We start from the raw sequence: 11,049 nt of genomic DNA, 5'->3' as shown, positions 1-11,049 counted from the left end.
TTCATACACACGATGCAGAAGATAAGTAATTTCTTCACTGGCCCTTTATTTTTCCATACAATGCCAATTAACCTGAGGAGAGGGATTTAGCCAAGCTGGTTAGGATGGTCCAGAATTTGGATACGAACTTGATGAGGGACACTGTTCTCCAGCAGCTTGTAGAGAGGCTCTCATCAATATGTTTAATAGTCTCTTCAGTCTTTATAATGTCATGTCTCGGACTCACGGAGCTTGTTTCCCAAAATGTGGCATAACTTGGACTGATTCTCAATGTAAAGTATTTAGAAAGGGCACGCCACAATTTTTTTAAAAGAGAATATATTATTTAACTATGACTCTAAAAAAGAGATGATAACACTAAGGAGATGATATAATAAATACACTATTTCTAAAATATATTTTGTAAACCAAAGTTAATCTTCTGTATAGCATAGTCTCTCTTCTTTTGAGGGGGGTGGTGTTTTAAACAATACTTTGAATGCTCATGGGTGGCTAACTGCTGGTTTACTTTTTTCAAGCTGAACTCAGAAGAACGACAACTCTCATTGACCTCCTGGGAGCTAATTAGTGGAGAACTTGCATGCTAAAAAAGTCATCTCCAAACACCACAGGTACTTCATTTAAAAACGTAATTTACCTCTCATGTTTGAATTTACTACACAGTTCTAAAAATGTGCAAATTTGAGGCTGCTGGAAACTGGTATGGCTTAGTATTTTCTGAACTTGGGTTCCAAATTTAGTTTGCAGAAATTTCAGCCACTTGCTAATGTGCTGGCAATAGAAAATGGCTGTTTTCTTTTTGCTTGCTACTATTTCCTTCTAGAGAACAAGGATGCAAAGACTCCAAACCATCAAACAAATCTACTGTAATTTGGAACATGTAATGTCCCTTTACATTGTTTCTGCCTTATCAGTTAATCAGTCTCTATATTAAACAAGACTAGGTAATAAAGGAGTAATAAAGTCCGTGAACCTCAACTTTGATCCATTAAAACAGACTTGAAATAGATTCAACAGTAACCTTGTTGATAGTCATTTTATTGAACTTGACCTGATCCTTATAATGTGGTAGTATTGAAGGCAGCAGTCTTAAGAAAATTGCAAGTAGCCTTGTGTGTTGTGGGGACAGAGCCCCAGAGAACAGTTTCCAGGCTCTCGGCCTCACATAGAAAGGTGATGGCCCAGCCAGCAAATGGCCATCAACTGTGATTGGATGGCCATCAGCTGTGGCTAGTTGGCCGTCAGGGGTAACCAGTGAGCCATTGGCCACTAATATAACTGCTGTGGCTACACTAGCAGAAAAATGGGGGGCTAGCAAGAAGATGGAGGCTGAGCCAGCAAGCGTGGATTGCAGTTAGCATGGCGGATTAGAGTTAGTAAGTGGAGTCGGTTGGTTGGCAGAGACAAGTGGACGGCAGGTTGCAGATTGTGTGGCTCCTGCTTCCTGTGTCTGCAAACCCAGCTGCCAGCGAGAATATAGTGGTATGACTCCCCCATCTATGGCTCCGTGGGTGTTCCTTTTTGGCCTCACCGTGTCCTGTGTTCTTGTGTGGGGAGCGGGAGCTGAGACCCCGCAGGCTGCCCTGCATGGCATGTGTATTAATATAAAGTACATGTGGCATATATTATGTAATTTGCTAATAAGATTAACAATTGAGTTGGTTGGTTCCCCAGAAATTCCTAACTGGCTCACTTCCAAAGTGTGAAGTTTCAGACATATAAAAATAGCCCTTATGAGAAAAACATTTGATCATTGCGATTAATTCAATTCAGGGCACCTAGTTGTCAAAAAATAAAAGAACACTTGATGATTCTCGAAGTTTACTGAATTGTTGTATTAGTTTGCACAATGGAAAAAAATCTCAAAATATTTTTTCAATAAAATCTGCATATTTCTAAAACGCATTCCTGTAAAATGAGTATCATGGCGTAAGCAATTACACGTATTAACTGGAAGGGAAAAGCACTTTTATTTTACTAATTAACTTCATAACCAAGACTGATGTTTGGATATTTGACTCCCTTTGTTTTGCTTCTGATATCTATTGCCACAAACATATAACTCCTTCACCTTAGCAGGGAATGATTTCAATTGCATTTCAAAATACGAATTTCCCTCTTCCATATTCTAAACCCTAGAGCATTTCCTATTTCTGCATTTTTCAAAGGGCAGTGCCAAATGTCTCCCTCCATGTTGAAATCTCACAGTCTCATGTATTTGCTAGGAAGATAGCTGGAAATAATTAAGCTCCATTTTTGCTGGGTACTCAGAGTTCTGCCATTCAAACTTTTAATTATAAACTGACATCTAATAAAGCAGAATGTCAGAGAGCAACTGCACTCGCCTTGCAGTTTTACTATGGACCTTGCTGTATCAGAGTCGGCCTTGATGATCATTTTTAATTAAATAAAGGCAAGCGCTCGCAGAGCACGCAGTACAATGAAAGTCAGCTTTTCAGTGGAGCAGCTGTGTAAACGGGTTCTAAAATTAGTCATTTTCAAGCTGTCTTACAGCTTCAACGTGTCTTCTGCCGCCCATGTCAGAAAGAGAAAATGAATTTTCTCAAGGGCATCCCCATCATTTTGGGTTCGGTCCATTTTAATGGGGCCATAGCTAACTCAAACAAACCTCTCAGTCCTAAGCAGGCTGAGCGCTGGGACCCCTGATCACAAAGTGCCATTCCAGAGAGTGTTTGCTTTAATTTCGATGGTGTTGACTGAGCAATGGGCACTGTAATAAACCCACCCGGCCTCTTGCCCAGGGGATGCATAATCTAAACAAGACAAACAAGAATATAATGAACCACTTGGGCTGACAGGCAGTCACTAGTTTCAGATTTTAGACTTCTTGCCCTTTATTAGGACAGTGAGGAAGAACTTTTTCAACTCCTATTTCTAATAGTTAGTTTTGAAGGACAGCCACTGGGGACGAACAGAGAAAGGAAAACAAAGAAAGAAAAGCAACCTGAAATGGATTTTAACTCTTTCCTAACCCCACTCCTGCACCAGCTGTCCTAGAAGACCAAGGGGCTTTGGGGAGAGGACAGGTGTGGGAGAACTGAATCAAAGGAGAAACGGAAGGGAATGAGAATGAAGCTGGAATTGCACAGGGGAACAGTCACAGAATTTAAAGTAGTAGGTTGGTGCAAAAGTAATTGCAGTTTTTGCAATCATTTTTAACCTTTTAAACCACGATTACTTTTGCTCCAACCTAATATATCTCTGAAAGCATTCAGATCCATACATAACCACAAATAAATGAAGACTTTGCAGTGAGCATTTGTCTTTCTCATCATTTATTAGTGATAATCTAATGTAGCTAATGCATATGGCACCACGAGATTCCTAGATATGAGGGGCACCAGACCCTGTCGAATCACAAATGTTTTCTTTACAGAAACAGGTATTCTCAGGCTGGGAACCAAAGATGACAAAGCCATCTCTGACCTGGGAGAGAGGACAAAGAGATCAATAAGAAGAGTGACAGAGAGGGTTATGTCAAAATAACACACTGGCCAGTGCTGAACTCAAACCAAAACCTCAGAACCAGTAGATCAACCCATTCACCTGCCTGGGCAGGACCTGCTCTGTAGGATCTAAATGGAGCCTTACTGGGATAAGGGACTTGTAAACTGGCCATTCTGGCATGTCTGTGGTGATCCTTTGATGTATATTTTAAAATGCTATTTTATCTTATCAAGTGGGGAGTACCACAAACATTCTAAGCACTCAACTTGTTTTCTAAGTGACTTGAAAATGGTGATCAGAGGTACAGCGACCATGAACCTAATGCAGCTGAAGCTTCAAGGCCCCTGATTTGCACCACACCTGTGAAATCTGGAAGTTATGGAATGTTCCGGGTGGGGGAAGGAAGCCAAGTCACAAACAAGGGTTTCTGGCAAATTACCCAAATAGCTCTCATATGAAAGGGACCTGAATTCCCCCACTAATTTGTTATGATTTCTTTCTCATTCAAAAAAATCATTTTGATATCTAATGTATTCATAATTTGTATTCTTTTTCTGAATGAGGGTACTCAAAACAGCACAACATTCAGGCCCCAGAAAACTTGGATCTGCCCCTCATGGTCATATTGAGAACTTTCAATACGTTCTTTTATCAGTCTGTCATTTCAGAAGCAGTATAGATGGGTTGCTGTCCAGAAGTAGTTGTTATTAGCACCCCCTTTCACTCTCAAAAGTGTCTTGGTTTGAATGATAACTTTGAATGGCATGAGCACTCTAAGTGTAGCATAATAAATAAGAACACAAACTGGATCAAAGTGTTGGATTTAAAATCAATCACTGTTATTTAATAGCTATGTAGAAACAACTTTGGGATGTTATTTAACTTGTTTGCGCCTCACTTTCCTCATATGTAAAATGCAGATAATACATACCTCAGGTGGTAAGGATTATATGAGTCCATGTGTGTAAAGCACTTAGAGCAGTGCCTGGCACAGAAGAAACACTATGTGCTAGATGTTTCCTTGTTGTTGTCATAATTATTAACTCTTGACTTGTTCTTTTAAGAAAATAAACCAATTAAGTATTTATTTACGAGAAAGTGCTGTGCCCATAAATAACCAACAAAATATGGTGGCTATTTTTATGTTCTGATCACTGATTTAAAGATGTCTATATTGACTTCTGATCATTTTTTTCCAGTTTGAGATAGAATTGACATGTAACATTATATTAGTTTAAGGTGTGAAACACAATTATTTGATATATGTTTACAAGTGAAATGATTATCATAAGTTAACACCTATCATTTCACATAGTTAAAATTTTTTTCTTCTGATGAGAACTTTGAAGACCTATGCTTAACAACTTTTAATTTTACAATATATTATTGTTAGCTATAATCACCACATTGAACATTATAGCCCCAGAACTTATGTATCTTATAACTAGAAGTTTGTACATTTTGACCATCTTGCTTCAGTTCCTCCTCCCCACACCCCCTGCCTCTGGCAACCACCAATTTGTTTTCTTTTTCTATGAGTTCAGTTTTTTGTTTTTTTTTTTAGATTCCACATATAGTGAGATCATAAATTATTTGTCTGTCTCTGACTTATTTCATTTAGCATAATGCCCTCAATGTCCACCCATGCTGTTGCAAATGGTAGGATTTCCTTCTGATTTATATATATATAAATGAATATGAGATACTATTCAAGCATAAATCAGAAGGAAATCCTACCATTTGCAACAGCATGGGTTGCCTCACATATACAGGTGCTGGCTCAGCCAGTAAATGGCCATCAACTGTGATTGGATGGCCATCAGCTGTGGCTAGTTGGCCGTCAGCTGTAACCAGTGATATATGTATATATATCACATTTTCTTTATCCATTCATACATCAATGAATACTTAAATTGTTTCCATGTCTTGGCTATTGTAAATAAATAATGCTGCAATGACCATGGGGTTACCAAATGCTCTTTGAGATAATGATTTCTTTTCCTTTGGGTACATACCCAGAAGTGGAATTGCTGGATCATATGATATTTCTATTTTTAATTTTTTGAGGAACTTCCATACTGTTTCCCATAATAGCTGCATGAATTTATATTTCCAATAACAGTGCACAAGGGTTCCCTTCTCACCAACACTTTTTATCTCTTATCTTTTTGATGACAGGTATGAAATAATATCTTATTGTGGTTTTGATTTACATTTTCCGGATTGGTGATGCTGAGCATTTTTTCATGTATGTATTGGCCATCTGCATGTCTTCTTTGGAAAAATGTCTATTCTATTGTTCTGCCCATTTTTTAATCAGATTGTTTGATTTGTTTGCTATTGAGTTGTATGGGTTCTTTATATATTTTGGATATTAACCTCTTATCAGATATGTGATTTGAAAATATTTTCTCCCATTCTGTATGTTGCCTTCTCATTTTGTTAATGGTTTTCTTTGCTAAGCAGAAGCTTGTTGATTTGATGTAGTTCCATTTGTTTATTTTTCTTTTGTCATCTTTGTTTTTGGTGTGAAATCAAAAAAAATCATCTAACTTGTTCTTGATTTCAACTCCCTCAACACACACTTGGAAAATCATTCTTTGTAGTGGAATTTATTTTTAATCATTATTAAGTACAGCAAACATACCTATAGAATATTATTTTAAACAAAATCCCTTTGAGAATTACCTATTCCCATGTAACTGTTCCAGAAAAATAAAGTAAAATTAGTGGCTCACGTTTAGAAGTAGAATTGAACTCGAGTTAGTAAGACCTTACCCACAACAAGCACTGTCTAATTATGACATAGATGGGATCGGCTTGTTAGGTGGCAAGCTCTCAAACACTGAAAACATTCAAGAAGTGATTGGCTGATCAACTACCTGGAGATATGATACCTGGATTCTGCATTAGATAGATGATTCAACTTGATGACTTCCAAGGTCATGTCCAACACTGAGAATCTATGTTTCTATAACTCTTAGGCAGGACATCTTATGTCGGACAACATCCTTCCCCTTACCATATTCATCTCTCCTCACTGCTGTACTTAGTATGATGGGTTTCACACTTTCTGTCCTGGACAATTCTTGGCCTTTTAATTCACAGTTCTTGTGGAAGAAAAGCTTCACAAGTAGAGATTCAAAATTCACGACAAATGCATTAAAAAATACCAAGATTTTTGAAAATTACAAATAACATAGAAAAGTAGAAATGTTTAAGGGGTTCAAGAACTTTTTAATGAGGAAAAGTTTTAAATATTTAATGTGCCTGGCAAAGTCTTCTGGGGAGAGATTAATATTCAAATGCAGTTTGTTTGTATTAAAGTATTTAAATGCTATGCATTTAATATAAAATACATATTCTCACTTCTTTCCTGATGCAAAATCACATTGGGAATTATGTGATCATGTGCAATTTGTTAAATGCAAATCACATTTTAAATATTCATATACCATATTTGCATTCTTTTTTTTATCAGAATTTTCAAAAGAGAGAGAGGGAGCAGAGGAGGAACAAAATCTAAAATACATTCTACTGAGGACACCAAACAAAAGACAAAAATATTCAAGGTAGACAGATAAATTCCTACAACTATTGACAAGTCAATCAGACAAATCTGCACAGATTTGAAATGTGAGACTCACACCAAGGGATGGATCAGAACCGTGAGCCAAATGGGATCTTGGGGGCAGTTGACCTCACACCTTCATTTCACAAATGAGGAAATAAAGGTTGAAAAAAGAGTACAGACCTGCACTTTGGTAGAGCCAGTGGAAACAGATGCTGGTTAGAATCTATGGTGGATGTCTAAACAACTGGGATGCTCTCTGCCCTACATCTCTTCACTGTCCACTCAGCCCTGCCCTTTCTGAAGACTCATTAAGTGAACTCAGTAAAATCCAACTGCTGAAAACTAAAAATCAGTAAGAACACAAATTACATAATAGACAAATGATAATGCCCAATGCTGGCCGGGGTGCCTTGAATTATATTCTCACATTGCTGGCAGCAGTTTGAATTGGTATCACCTTTTGGAAAGCAATCTGGCAATCCTCATCAAGAGTCTTAAGTGTGTTAATGACTTTCCTTCCAGTAATTCCAAATCTAAGTACCTAAGTGCAAAGAAATAATGCTAAGACTGAAAAAGAAAAAAAAGAAAAGAAAAAGTCTATGAACGCCAACATTTATTACAGATTTAGTATTATATCCAAAAGTTGGGAATGACTTAAATGTATAACAATGAAGAAACAGCTAAGGAAATTAAGATTTACTCCTCTCATTAGAATATCATATTGTGATTAAAAATGACAGTTATATGCAGATTCCACGGAACTTATAACACTTAATAATATATCAAACAATGGTTTTAAGGATGACTGATCCCACAACCTGAAATGAAAACTATATAACATCTACCCCATATTAACTTGAATGTAGATAATTAGAACAACCAAAAGCACTCAGGAGATTGATATCAGTATCTAGTTTCTTCTCCTTGCTAAGAAATTGCTGGGAACCCTTAGGCTGGTAGTTCTAAAACTTTACAGTGAGCAACTCATCACTCAGACAGCTTGTCAAAAATTCAGATCCTGATTGGCAGGTCTGGGGCAGGGTTTAGGAAAGAACATTCTTAAACAGACATTGTTGGTCCTCGTGGGTTAAGGAAAATGTTTTTCTCTGCTTCTTGCTGGATTTTTCTTCTGCCAAGCATCATGGATTCTCTCATGCCTTTGCCCCAGCTGACTGGTCTGTGATCTGGGGAATCCTTGCATTAGGGCTTGTAGCTCATCTCTACCTGTGCTCTGTGGGTACTTCAGTGTTTAAGGAGGCAGAGTTACAAGTAGTTTTTCCCAAATTTTCCATCATGTTTTTATTGCTTTGGTGAATTTTAAAATTCATTTTAAAAATGAATTTAGAAAGTAGAAGCTTTTATAGAACGATGCCCAGATATAATCGCAAAAAAAAAGTTTACTTAATAAACTACACTGAAACTATAATTTAAATAAACTCTCTGGAGGAATACTAGAAAAGAGGAACAAATAAAAGAATATTATGAGCTGTGTTTTATGGTTGTTGTTTTTTAAAGACCTAACATTAAGGTCTTTGTCTACTAACAGAGAAGATCATATCTTTGCCCTCTGAATTCTACATGTTTCAAGAACTATGTACTGGACAAATTATTTTCTTTGGGGAAAAGTGAGTGATCCTGACATCCAATTCCAGCAGTACGACGGACCAGAACTAGGTACTCAGAGGAAATGTAACAAAATTATAGATTAATTTAAACATACTTTATACAGCATTTTGAGGCTTAGGAGACAGTCTCAAGAACTAAGAGGGGAAAAACAAGAAAAATTATGAGCTGAATCTTGTATAGTGCCAGTCAGCAAACACTGATGAAGAAACAAAGTCAGGGAACTTGTCGGGAGCGAATGCTGATGAGATATCTGGAATTTTGTCCTTGGCAAGGTGGAGCTTAACCTGATACTGCCACTGTAAGCAAGGACTCTTCAAAAGGCTAAAGCATCTCAAGTTTGGCAACATCTCTTGGATCTCAGCGGATGGAAACCAAATCTTCTTCATAGAAAAACAACTAAACGTGGAGGCCCTCAGAATTTCCACAGGATAATTTCAGTCATATACGAGCTCACAACTCAAAACCCACCGGACCCGCAAAGAAACACAACTGCATGACTGAAGTCAACAGATTGAAAAAAACAGACCTCCAAGAACTTCTGAAGTTGGAATTATCAGATACCAAATATAAAGTAAATATGAATATAAAAATCCTTTGAAAGTTAGAATAAAAAATGAGCAGGAACAAGACACTACCAAAAATGACCAAGGAAATTTGAAAGACAAAAAAAATTTTGAGTAATAAATAATATACTTTTGAAATTAAAAACGTAATAAATGAGTTATGCAGTAGATAAGATACAACCGAAGAGAGAATTATAATTGATAACTAGACGTTACAGAACACAGCTTGGACATTCAATGATCAAAAATATAGAGCAGACATAATAAATAGATCAAGATTATACAAGACATGTTCAGAGGATAGAGAGAATGCAGAAGTAATTTTTAAGGAAATAATGGTTGAGAAGTTTCCATAACTGATCAAAAATACAAGTTATCTATGGCTGCATAACAAAAATGATCTGTGAAGGAAGTTGTAAGTTGCAAAAAGGAATAGTAAATGAAGAAAGTCGGAACATAAATGTAAATCCAAACAGATATGATAATAACAAAAACATATTAAGTCCAATTTGAACATCAAATGATAAAAGAATAATATAATGGGCAACGTTAGCATACAAATCAGTCAGAAGAGTGACCACATTGCGAGTGTTCTTAGGTGCTTTGTGTGTGCGTGTGTGCTTTTCTTATTTTTGGAGCGGGCCAGACATACTAAGAATTTTAGACTTTGTTGGATTGTTAAATATGCATGGTAAGATTTTAAGAAAAAAACAGTGAAAGAATAGAATATAGTACTCAGGAGCCATACATGTTCTAACCTCTGAAAGGGGAAAATTGTAAAACGAAAATCAGGAAATAAAACATAAAAAGAGGCAGGAGGGGGAAAACGGCATAAAGTGCAAACTGTACACATATAAACTCTAAGTAAGATGTTTGAAACAGTTCCAGATATTATCAATAATAAAATAATGTAAATAAAATTAACTTGCCAGTTACAAAAACAGAAATTTTCTGATTGTGAAAGAAAATGTAAACGAGATCCTGTTTACAAGATACATACCTAAAAGTGAAGCCTACAGAAAGGTTAAAATAAAAGTATGAAATAAGCTATATCATGGAAGTACTAAGCAAGAGAAAGCTGGGGTAGCTATATTAATAACAGTGTTCTTTTAAAAAAGGAGAGGGACTTCAAGATAAAAGGTATCATATAGCAAATTCTCTTCTAGAAAGACAGAGCCTCATCCAAGGAAAACTTGCTGGAAGTAAAAAGAAAAACAAGGCGAGCAAGGCAGGGCCCTGGGGTCATGGAGAAAAAAAGTTTCAAATACTATATATATAGTGAGGAAGAGTCCAGAGCAAGCAGAGCCCAAGAAGTAGTGAACACACAAATCCTACATCTAAAGGTAAGAGCAATTCTCTTGAAGAAAAGGTCTTTACAGCACTAAGGAAATCAGGGCTAGAGGAGGAAAACCTTCCTGAAACAGATTTTGCTCTGAGAGACAGAGAAATAGCTGTACAGAAAGGCCACATATTAACTATGTTATAGTAACAATAAAAGAGAGCGCCTTTCAGCTATGAAGCTGTGAAAGCTACTTTGGACAATCTACACAGTCCTCTGAAGCTTTCTCCTCACAGCCCAGGAAAACCCATCTACCTTAAATATGAAAGGAAAATACCCTCTACTTCCATACTAAATGATTGCCAGAAAAACAGATTAAAATAAACTGTAAAATACCCCAACAGACAATGAGAACAAACCAGAAAAATATAGACTCAAAATAGATGAAGACTGTAATATTTCTCAGTGAGCTAAAAGAAATCAAGAACACTTAGCTTTAAAAAATACAGCATACATCAGAAATAAATGAGGTTATAAAT

The sequence above is a fragment of the Rhinolophus sinicus genome, linkage group LG01, assembly GCF_036562045.2.
Source record: "Rhinolophus sinicus isolate RSC01 linkage group LG01, ASM3656204v1, whole genome shotgun sequence".
NCBI lineage: Eukaryota > Metazoa > Chordata > Mammalia > Chiroptera > Rhinolophidae > Rhinolophus > Rhinolophus sinicus.
The sequence above is the reverse complement of the archived record's forward strand: the minus strand, read 5'-3'. Positions refer to the sequence as shown.